At 41.0% G+C, this 12,160-nt stretch overlaps 1 long non-coding RNA gene across 1 annotated transcript; it reads left to right on the top strand.

The window, feature by feature from the left end:
* Positions 1 to 3,335: 3,335 nt before the first annotated feature.
* Positions 3,336 to 10,236, top strand: LOC108447192. Its single transcript, XR_001862608.1, has 2 exons — positions 3,336 to 4,837; positions 5,839 to 10,236. It is a non-coding gene; the product is annotated as an uncharacterized LOC108447192 (long non-coding RNA).
* Positions 10,237 to 12,160: the final 1,924 nt, after the last annotated feature.

Genomic DNA, 12,160 nt, shown 5'->3' with positions numbered 1-12,160 from the left:
CTGAGCCTGCAGGCAGTTCTGATCAAGCATCTGTGCAGCTGATTTGGATGAGGGAGTTGATCTGCCAGAAGAATGGTCTTTTCTAGGTTGTTGTTCTCCTGAATGGGGCAGTGACGTGACTGAGTTCAGAGAGTACAGAGTGTGGGGTAGGGAGGAGCAGGATGTAAGGTGAACAGAAGTGGAACAGAGGTCTGGAATTAATCGGTGGTCTGGCTAAGGGTCTTTGATTAGGCACATTAGCCTCCAGGACATGGATTTGGGTTTCTGGTGCCAGGGACTGTTGAACTTAAGCCCTGGACAAGAAGTCAGGGTTTAAGGTACAGCTGTCTTTCCAGCATGTAATATATAGATAACTGTATTTGATATGTGTTTATGGATTTATATATTTTGTGTTCTTCTTGACAGTTTGTAAAAATAGGATTATGCCCTCATGGAACTGTTGTTTTGTTATGTTTTGTTGTTATGTGGTATTCCTGCTAGCTGCAACAAGTGCTTTTTCTGATGGTTGGGGTTTTTTTCATCAGATAGATTGTTTTTACATCTGCAGTAGGAGTTGGCACGTTTCATTGCGACTCTGCTTTGCCTTCATGTCCTTCTCTGCACATATAATTGCCTGGGCTCAGTTTTCCAAGACTTAATAATATCTTGCCCTTAGATTCCCAATTTACACAAATCCTGCAAAGATCTTATATTCTTCAGATAGATGAGACTATTTGTCATAATAATTTTGCTTAGTCCTGATTACTGGCTATGACACAAACTAATTTAATCCCTAATTACTCCACTTGATAGCTCTTTAAATTCAGAGGGTTTTGTCTTATTCATTAAGTTGTTGTGGCACTTGAATTTTGTAAGGAAAATGTTTCTTCTCCAAGTGAATTTTTTTGAAAGGGCAGCAACTCTCAAATTTTATACCCTTGGAAGTAGACTATAGGTCTCAAACAGCTCTGAGCTTGCTGTATGCAGCAGTGTGGAAGAACTCATTATGAATTATTTTCCTCCAGTATCACTTTATTTGGAATAATGGGAAGTGTTGCAACCATTTCTGACAATCTTGTCAAGTTTCCTCCCAGCTGGGAAGTTGTAGGCAAATTTATTTTCTCTGTTTTCAGTTGTCTTTGCATAATTAATTTGGCACAAAACCAGAATGGCCCCACTGTTTAACATGGAGCAAGACTGTTCAAGGTAGAGGGAATTATCAGCTCAGTTGATTGCTCACATCAAGCTGTTATTTTTCCCAATGTCAAGGCCTCCAGCTGGGTGGGCCAACCACCTCCTCTGCGTGTGTTGCTCTCTGCCTTGGAGGTAGAGCTATCCGGGTAGACAGCCACTTGCAGTTAGTCATCTCTATGGTGATGACAACCGATGCTCTCCACATTGATGAGAGAGAAGGCAACACTGCCTTCCATGTATTACAGCATCAGTAAAAAATAACCAGATGGAAGGGAGAATTGCAGAAAAGGATAAGTGATCAATGCTCTTTGTTTCTATCTTGCCCCTTGTTTCTATCTGCAGGTCCAGAGATGTAAATGAATGAAAAGGTCATAATTCTTTTCTTTTTCAGAAGTGAGGCTACTATCTGTGTCTGGGAAGGACCCAGCTGTGTGCTATCAGCGCGAGGCACTGTGGTCAGGGTGAACTCAGATGCGCGGAATCCTGGGGGAGTACACAGTGCAATGTCCTTTGATGCCACTTAAAGATCAGAATACTGTGTCCTTTCTCTCCCAGAATAGCTCTGCTCTGTCATCTGGCTCCCTTCATGTAAGGGTTCAGTGCTTCCATTAATAAGAGTTTGTCCACCCTCTTTCCTGGCTTTTTCAACTATTGAATCCTTGTCTGCTGTAGGGGCAAGTAGGGTACTGATGGCTATCTACAGCTCTTGTCCCTCCCCCTTGTGCTTTGTTTGGAGGAACCAAATGAACAATTTCCCTAAGACCTGACAGTAAGAAATTTTATTTCTGTAGTGGGGAATGTTTGTATTGGAACACCAAAAATGTAATTAAGATGTTAAACATGTATGCATATGCATGTTAAAGATCTATGTGCACATAAAAATATATGTGCAAACTTACTTTATATATGGCTATTATAGAGTTTTATCTTCCTCTCTATGTGCTTTTTGAGAGACAATAGTTGATGACTTGATGAAAATTTCTCATATAATTAGCCCATCAGAATGGATCACTAATCCTCATTTCAATTCCTTATTCAGAACTGTTCCAGTTCTTGCATCCGTTCCCTACAGTCATCTCTAGGCCTTAGCTTTAGCATGAGATCTTTAGCCTTAATGACAGCATATAGGTCTGGCCGAAGTCTTCTTCTTCTTTTCCAGAAGACAGACAAACTTCTTTTGTGATCAGTCATTGGAAGCTCATGCAAACTTGCATCAGAAGGCTGAGCAGTGTTACACCATGTCACATTTTGGTTTTTTTAAAAACTCCTGTATATGGGTATAGGGATGCTTTTAATCTCTTCCAGGTTTTTTGAATATATAATGTATATTCTGTGGAATCTATGTGAAACCAGATTAAACAGGTCTGGCAAGGCAGAATTTTCTTGTGAAGAGTTCTTCATCCTGAGAAGAAGCTGCAAAAGAGCCAGTAGGAATTGCTTGTGGTGGTGCAGCAAGTGTTGAAAATCAGGGAACTTACTCAAATGTCTGAATGTGAATATAGATGCCTAGTTTTGAAATATCTGGCAATGATAAAGTAAACTTAGGAATTTTTACAAGAAGTGCTCGCTATCTGTATCATGATGTGAACTTTGAACCAAAGCTGCTCAACTATGGTGAATATAATCTTTGACTTACTTAGCAAAACTGTATATGTAAAAAATCATGTTCCAATTACCTGAAACTATTTCTTCCCCCACTCCCCCCAGAGATAACACAGAAGAAGTTTTAATACTTTTTTAGAATTAGTTTGGCCAAGCAAAAGTTAAAGTAGTAATAGTTTACGAGTCTGGCTACTAGATTTGTATCTCACCTTTACAGCGACAGCAGGTGGAAGGTGTCTTCCACTTAGAGTCATTGAAAAGGACATTTTTGAGAATGTTTTTATGGCAGCTGCAGAGAAGTTTTGAAGAAAAGGCAGAAGAGACTCTGGCTATTTGCCTTCTTTCTCCTGGTACATAGTACAGTCCAATAGCTTTTAAATAATTTGCAGTTTCAGATAAAAGGCTGATTTTCCTGAAAATTAAACTAATTTTGCATTTTTTTTCAAGAATGAAAAAGAGTCATTAAGACCTCTATAACTGTCATGCTCTGCAATAGACAAAGCTCTTTTATGGATCAGATACAGCCTGTACATAGAGCAGGTGACAAAATGTGCTTGAAAGAGAACAGGATGCTTAATAGATTTATGCCTAGCTTTGTTATGTTTGGATATTCGGTTTTTGTGTTGCCGCCAAATATGCTATTTTAGGCTCCTAGGTTTCTCCAGTACCACTTGAACTGAGCACTTTGTGCTTTAACCCCTCTGAGAGGCAACAAACAGGAGGATAGAATGCCCTGTCTATTTCAAATGCTACATGCAGACAAAAACAAGATACCAGGTCATTTACCCAAACCATGGGTTATACCCTCTGCTTGGGCTTGCGCTCCTTGCAGGGTCCTCTCAGGGAGAGACACAGCTGCGTCCCAGGCTGTTGCTGCTCACAGTCACCTCTGGGTGAAGCAGAGCTGCTGTTCCTGCTCTGTGCTTGGGTTAGGACAGAGGTGAGGAGCCCAGGGTGGGGAGGAGGACCTCTCTATGCAGCACCTGTGCGGGTATCAGCTAAAAACCAGGCACGGACTTTACAAGCCAGCATGATAAGGGAGTGTAGGAAACAGACAGACAAGTAGAAGGAAGAAATTTGACAGCATCAGGTCACTCCATCAACAACCTGACTAAATGAGTTTTCTGTAGGTATTGACCCTTGAATATAACCTTAAAGGACTTCTGATAGAGTAATGAGATCCCTTAGAACTCCTTCCCAGGCATGGAAAACAGCCTATAAGGGAGGCTGGCATCATGACTGACTGGGGAAATACAGAACAGGCAGGGGCATGAAAATGAAAATAAATACAAGATCTAGAGGTGAGAATGGCAGTCGTTTTCGTGCAGTCAAATCCACAATATATGATCCTCTCCTCTGATTGCTGGTCACTACTGAGTCTGTGATGACAGCAAGGCAAATGTGCCTCAGACCAGCAGGTAATTGTCTACTGTGGAAGTTCGGATTTTAGAGTTTATGAGATTGTGGTTTCATTAGCAAGTTTGGACTTAAACTCTCTCCCCAGCCACTCTGTGGTTTCCTATTGTAGTTAATAATTTTGTACAGCAGTGAACAGAGGAGAAGGCAGCCCCCAGTCTACTGATGGACAAGTTTAGATGCTTTCAGTATGGGCTATAACATTAAAACCAGGTCATAAATTTGAGGTCACAATCAACTTGAAAGTCCTGTTTTCTTTCTGACATAGTTTTCCATATTGCTGCCAATAAATAAAGATGAGATTCTTTCAGTTGCAGCACCAGCTGTACTGTTTAGTTAACATTTCTATATTAGTTGTAACTTCTAGATTAACTTACCTTTTACCTTTTCCTCAGGATATTGTGTTGGCTTTTATATGGGTCTTTCACAACAGTGCAGGAGTTAAGGGCTCTCAGAATCTACTGGAACTCTTTAAAACCAGTTTCAGTTGTTCAAAAAGTAAATTTTGAGTTGTGTATCTCCTTTTAGAGTCTGTGTATCATGCGAATTCAAACTCTGACCTAATTTTTTTTCTCTTTTTATCTGAAGGTAGGCCAGGATTAGCACTGCTGAAGAGAAATGAAATAGAATTGATGTGAACTTAAAGGTAAGAAAGATTCCTTTCAGGCATATTCCCTCTCAGATTTTTGGCAACACAGAGAGCCTTCACTTTCTAGCAATTCAATTTCTTGCAATTGAAGTAAACTACCTGAGACTCAGAGCTATTGCTCATAGAATCATTTTTCGTCTTCCCAGCCTTCTTCGATGTCTGAGAAGTAGGATGTAGGGACAAGGATGAATGGATGGAGGAGAGAGGTGGGGCTGGGAGCTGGGCAGGGGCAGCTGTGGGGGAGCTGGTGGAGGGGAGCTGTTAGGCTGCCTGTTGTTAATTGTGAAAGGAGAAGGCCTGGCACCCCATCCTGACTTCTGACCCCGTAGGTGACACCAGCTTCTACCAGTCACTCTATTAGCTCAAGCATAAATCTCCCATACTGCAAGCTCCATCTATGCTGTAATTCTATATCCTACATATGAATGGGCTGCACTTTGAGGTGCCCAAAGAGCCTCAGTTAGACCTCTGAGTTTTGTGTCCTCAGCAGATTTAATTATATGATTATATACCATATTATCCATGGGATTTTGCCTCAGACTGTGCACGAGATGGAATTGCTTTGGGGATGAATAAGAGGTGTGCAGCAAAGGAACACATTGTCTGCTGGAGTCAGATTTCATTTCTTTCTGGAGTCTGAATAAAGCTGATTGGTATCTAACAACACTTCATGTGGGGAGAAATGGATTTGGGTTTTGATGTGGCTTTTAGAAATTTTCTTCTTGAATGAGTATTAGAATTTCTTTTTTTTTTTTGCTTCCTTGATGCCTGATGCATAAACTGATGATGACAAAATCCTTCCAGTCCTGGTGCTTTTAAATGAAGCCTCCCTTCCCCTGCCTAGCTCACAAGGAGGTGGACAAGGCTGGAGGGGAGGCAGATGGCAGCATGTACAGACAGGGAGGAAAATGGTCTGGTTTTGGGTGAGCTATTGAAGAAGGACTGTTTATGCTTCTGCAGTTTTTCTACATCCTAAATAGTATTTAATTTTCCTAAAGGGACATTTTCTGTCACAAAATACCTCCCGTGGAAAACTTCCGGTCAGCGGTCCTGATTGACACAGGAGATTCCAGGAAAAGAAAAGAAAATCTGATGGAGAAGACTGGGGTCTGTTCATGTTTCTGCCATAAAGCTGTGATGGTTTTGGTTAAGTTGTTGTGTATTAAATCTCCACAGTCACCAAATCTCCCCTGTTCTCCAGACAGATGGGTTGAGGCCATTTGTAAAGGCAACATATGTTCACAGATGTAGAAAAAAACACCAAGCACACCTAAATTCAGTATAAAACACTCCAGAGGTCTAGAAGTCTGGACGACAAGTTTTCCAAATTGGGTTTTCACAATTACAGGCCTTTTGGTAAATTGATACTATCAGTATTTATTCATGTTGAAGTCGTTATGGAAATAATTAATGAACTTGATAATTTAAAGTTACTGTCACAGAAAAAGTCATAATGACATAATGAGAAGTTGAACTTCGAGAGCAGACTGAGAAAGATGTGTGGGGGTTGATGAGAAAACAGCATAGCTGCTCATACTTTAAACCAATGCTATGGCTGATTTGGGGCAGGAGGGAAAAGTATTTGAACAAATCTACTGTGCAGAAAGGGAATACATAGAGGAACTTCTGATTTCCTAGACCTGACTGGAGAGAAGACTTACTTTATCCTGTCACCTAAAAGCTTGTGCATTTTGTAAGGTAAGGGTTTCCCTTGAAGTCTTAACTGAAGCAGAAGTTTCAATTGTTAGTTGCATGATCTTTTAAAAAAACATGCCTCAAATTCATATTTATGAAAATTAATTTCCCAGAGAAAGATTTGGATATACTCCAATTTGTCAAAGAATTTAAAGAGTCCTGTTCTTTTATTACCTGGTCAGAGAGAATGAGCTGCCTGCAACTAGTCAAAATCTAAGAAAGCATTTTGCAGATATTTGACAGATCATTCAAGCAGAGAGTGATTCTGAAAAGACCAGTGTCTGCCCAAGAAGTCCATGTACTGCATGCTAAGAGAGGTGAACTTCAGAAAAATAAACTACTGTATTGATAAAAAAATTGGCCAAAACTACCTTAAAAATTGTAACAATTCAAAGCTTACTCTAGAATTTCTATTTACTTGTAGGACATTTCTCTTCCTGGATTTTAGATATTTGTGTATTTTCCAGTGCTTTTTTACAAAAACAAAGTGAATATTTTCAAGCTGTAGGATAAATTTCATAATTTTATCCTGCTATTAAGTTTTTGGGCTTTTTTTGGTGGCAGGTTCATGTTGAACAAATGCAGATGCCCATAGAAATGCATGAACGTGTCTGTGGTTTTAGAGGAAGGGGAGAAGTCTGAGTTGAGTGCTCTGAAGAGTCCTTTTCTAACATGAAAATGGGAAGATCTGATAGTGGTATGATGCTTTCAGCTGGTGTTCATAATCCACCATCTGTACAGAAAGAGGTGGTACTCAAGAAACACATATGACCACACCCATACCAGATACCAGTGCAGATGACAACTATTATAAGATTGTTAGTGATCTATGAAGCACTCAACACAACAGTGCTCCTTCTGTGCATCAAAAGCCAAGTAGATCTGTGCCAAGAAAGGCTATCAACAATCTACTTACTGAGGCCACATGGTGGGCTATGTGGTGGTTCATGGTAGTGACATTGGTGCAAATGAATGCACCTGAGGCAACAGCATGGCAAGAAATTTTCTGTAAAACTCACCTGTGACCCAAAGACTGGCAACAAAAGCAATGGGACTCTAATCACATCTTAACCCTCTAATCTCAGTCTGTACCTACAAACTACAAGCTTATTAAAGCACCCTCCTTAAGTAGTGTTTAACGCTTCTGTTACAGCTCTCCATTTCTACCGCTAAACCTTTGGTTTGGCAGCTGCTCTTTTTTCCTTGGAGATGCCTCCTCACTGAAAGGGAAGGGTGGTTTTTCTTCTGCCCCCATTTAGGAGAGCAGTGACCATGCAACTTAGAGCAAACAACCTGTGAACTCCCCAGAGCCTCACCTGTTGAAGCCCCTCAGTTTGCTTAATTGCACATGTTGTGAACAAAAGGCAGTGCAGATTCCTCAGGGGCGAGGCACAGCACGTGAAAACTCTGGCTTTATGGAAGCCTAGCATTACCAGCGTGGAGCAGTGGGACACCGGCGCCGATCAAACAGGCACCCGGCACCGCAGAGCCCTGCTTGGAGTGAGGCTCCAGAAAAGGCAGCGCAGGGGTGGGTAACGAGACTCGTGCTGAGTAAGGAACCACGATCATGCAGCATTCTGCTCCGCTCGTCAGTGAACCTGCTGATGGAATCAGGTGCTGTGGTCTGAACTCTGAGCCCTGCAGCCGTGCTGGCAGCCGCGCAGGTGAATGTGCGGATGGAGTGGGAAGTGGGAAGTGAGATACCCCAGGTTACTGTACCAAGGAGACAGGAGTGCTTGGGACTCTGCGTACTCAGGTGGGGAGGCCAACTCTCCCAGGGGACTGTAGCCAAATCTTCTGGTCTCTGTAGCACCTTAAAGTCGATTTGTGCCATGCACTGCTGCTATCACTCTGGGATGACCTAATATTTTCTTGCTGGGAGTTGGATGGCTGGGATATTTTGTACAGTGCTTTGCTACAGGTGAAATTTCACCTAAATGCTGCCTAATCAGACACTCTCTGCCCCCCATCTTCCATGTCAACTAATTTTGCCAGGACGCAGCTGGTTAGCAGAGTTCACCCTGCACATCCGTGTTGGCCTCATGAGTTGCTGTTTGGCTCAGCGTACTATCTGTGTATGGGTCTCAACAGGTAAATGCTCTAGTTCTTTTATTTCCAAGATTACACTCAGGAAGTTGCTTGAAAATGCTGACTGAAAGTAGAAACAAATTTTTACCCTTTCCCCTTCATTATTACAGACCTGGCTAATAATCAGCTATGAATTAAAATAATTTGTGGGCACAAGTAAGTTTTAGAAGTCTGATGTTAGATTCAGAAATGTGGCCATCAATAATGGCAGTAATAGAAGTATATGCCTGCAGTTTGCTGCTACGACTGGAGTAGAAGATAATTACCACTCGTCTTCTTTCAGCCCTGATTACTGCAACTCTAATGCTGGCAGCTGCAGCAATGTTTTGCCTTGATACTCTTAACAATAGCTCTCACAGAGCAGTTCAAGGATATTAAGCTGGTTTGCCTCGTTGAAAAGAGATGAAACCTTGCATGCAGCTACTATGTAAATTCTGATGAATCATTGCAGCCCACATGTTTATGCTCCACTAGTTTATGTGAGAAGTGGGCTGTAGTGGGTTTTTTCTCTGTGGAAAGCCATAAGAAAAGCAAGGTTGACACATACTTTTAAGAGAAATTTGAGGTGGCTCTTAGTCATGTGAGTTTAGATGGTTGGAACAAAGAGCAAACATCACTGATTCCACTGTATTGCTGGTCAGGTTGATTTCATTTTTTGTGCCAAGTTTTGCTGTTTTTTATTTAAGTACCCAATTTAAGTAACTTTATTGCTTCAGTGGAGCAAGAGTTGAGCAATTTGGCCTTAAACAAGGTGAGACTTTCATCTTCAAAGTATATGTTTCTCCTTCTATTTGCATTTTTGATACACTGTTCAGAAAGCACAGTACTGATGTTTCTTTTTCAAGGGGAAGACAGTGTTTTGTGTAGTTTATTTTTGAAAGTTTTGTTTCATTTAGATAGTAAATTATTGATATTGATCTCTGTGTTCCTGTCAGATGTTCCCTTTCACCAAGACTTACTTGTTATTTGTATATCCATACTGCTAAGTGAGTCCTAGCCTGAACATGCACCTTCTGATCCTATTTCAATTAATCTGTGGCTGTTCTACTCGTCACAGTAGGAACACAAACTGGTACACAGGAGCATAACAGGCGTTGCTTACTTTATGTTTCTGAATGTTCATTTAGTACTATTTTCGATATTTTGATTGCAAAAGGAGGAAGATATGAGGTGTGAAGTGTATTGAGTGAAAGAGTTCTGTCATTTGGTTTCCTGCTTTAGCTAATTTATATTTGAGGAAAGCTCAAAGTGCAAGGCAGAGGAACTGATATGTTTTAAACTATCCAACTTTCTGCTGTAAAATTAAGTGAACTTTGCTTAGACTTGAGTATTGGGGTTTCAGAAGGATAAACTAGCAACAAGAGATTCTCAATATTCCTTTGCAATCCTGGTTAGTCTCCTTTTTTATTATTATTTTTATTTATTATTTATATACAGAACTGGGTAGGTTACAGGTGGTCCTATGTGGCTCAGAGCCCTGAGAGAAATAAACCTGTGACTCTTGTAATTGCTCAGCTGCTTGCATAGATGCAGTAGTCAAAAGCTATGTAGTAGTCAATTTTCTCTGTAGTTAAGCTTTTGCTCTGCATTAAACAGATACTAGTAACACCCCACCAAATTCCATATTATTAGACTGGTTGAAAATGTGCTGTTGTAGGGTATTAAAATCCATCATCAGTCCTTTTTCTTGTACAATGGTTCCGGTGGCAAACATGAAATTGAAAGTGAGTGTGATTTAGCACTGGACCTTCAAAACAATTTATCATACTGTTTAAAACAACTATGTTACAAAAGTTACATGGATTTACCTGCCTAGAGTTTGCCTAATGCACTAAGTTCATAACTGTCAGCATATTCCCAAAATCTTTTGGGGGAGCTATACCCATTACCTTTTATACAAAATTTTATCAGGTAACCAGGAGCTTGGTTAACATATGAAGTCCACTGGGGAATCAGTAAACAGTTTTTTCCTCCTCTGTTTTTTTCTATTGATTTCCAAGATGAGGAGGCAAAAAATCAGCCAACTCAAAAAATGTGTGATACATCAGAGAGCAGGAAAAGCAGCTGGTTATATCATCGGTGTCCCTTTTTTTAATGCATCATATAAAAAGCACTCTGAACTTTGAAAGGTTTTCAACATTTTGTGATATCTTCTTTGCCTGAGACTCAAATTTCACTATAGGAATATCTTAAGGTAGCTTTGGACCCTATGGCTCAAGGAATAGCTTCTAACAGTGTCCTGGCTGAGAGTACTTTGCCCAAGAACACTCACAGATGGAAAACTGAAGAGATGCTTTTGGGGGAGATGAGAGAGAGGGATGTGTCTTAGACAATGCTGATGTAGACGGGGGATGGTACTCAGTTTTTCTATGTCCTGGATGAATATTGTGAAAAGAAGGTTCTTAGTTCTTGTATATTGGAGCAGAAGGACAGGTGGAGAAATGCTCTGTTGGGTAATTTGGATCCTGATCACAGAGATACTTTCTCAGGATTTTTAGGATTATGCAGCAGTCCACACAGAGTCATAGCATTGCTTAAGTTGTAAAAGACATTTTAAATCCTTAAGTTGAACTATAAACCTGTCAATTCCACCACTAAATCCTCTTCCAAAGCACCACAGCATCATATCTTCTAAATACTTCCAGGGATATTTATTTTAAGCCTGCCCACATCTGTGGGCAACCTCTTCCAAGTTGGAATGAATGCAGAAGACAGACAAAAAAAATTTATTGTCCCATGACTTTTCACCTTACATCCTGCTCCTCCCTACCCCACACTCTGTACTCTCTGAACTCAGTCACGTCACTGCCCCATTCAGGAGAACAACAACCCAGAAAAGACCATTCTTCTGGCAGATCAACTCCCTCATCCAAATCAGCTGCACAGATGCTTGATCAGAACTGCCTGCAGGCTCAGAGCATGGAGAGTAAAGCTCTTGTTTCCTCACAATGGCCATGATGCTGCCCAGGTTCAGGGGACCGCAGGCACCAAAGCCCAAGTAACTTCCTGGAGCCCTGTGCTTCTGAATCACAGAATCATGGAATCATTTTGGTTGGAAATAACCACAAAGATCATCCAGTCCAACCAAAAACCTGACTCTGCCAAGTGCACCAGTAACCCATGTCCCTAAACGCCACATCCAAACATCTTTCATATACCTCCAGGCATGGTGTTTTCAGTGTTTCCATTGATGCCTTTTCCTGGTCTTAAAATCAAGAGTCATACACGGTTAGAAGGGGAAAAGGGATTTTACCTTGGTATTTATTTTAAGGATCCTTAGGTGCCCACGTCCAGGTCATATGCATCAAAATGCACTCCGCCGAGTGTGCCCCAAAAGATCGGGTATAACATTATAGGTTTTACTAATTAGCATATCTATCAAAGATTCCCCAATGAGAGGCTTGAATGAGGCCCCCTCCCCAAGGAACCTTCCCCTGGATGGTTCTATCTTGGTTTACAGAATGTGTTCTGGAGAGGACCTTGGGGTCTGGGGCACACTGATCCCTAGCTACGAAGCTTCTAAAATGTTTAGTCTCT

The sequence above is a fragment of the Corvus brachyrhynchos genome, unplaced genomic scaffold (assembly GCF_000691975.1).
Source record: "Corvus brachyrhynchos isolate BGI_N302 unplaced genomic scaffold, ASM69197v1 scaffold716, whole genome shotgun sequence".
In the NCBI taxonomy this organism is placed as follows: domain Eukaryota; kingdom Metazoa; phylum Chordata; class Aves; order Passeriformes; family Corvidae; genus Corvus; species Corvus brachyrhynchos.
The sequence above is the reverse complement of the archived record's forward strand: the minus strand, read 5'-3'. Positions and strand labels throughout refer to the sequence as shown.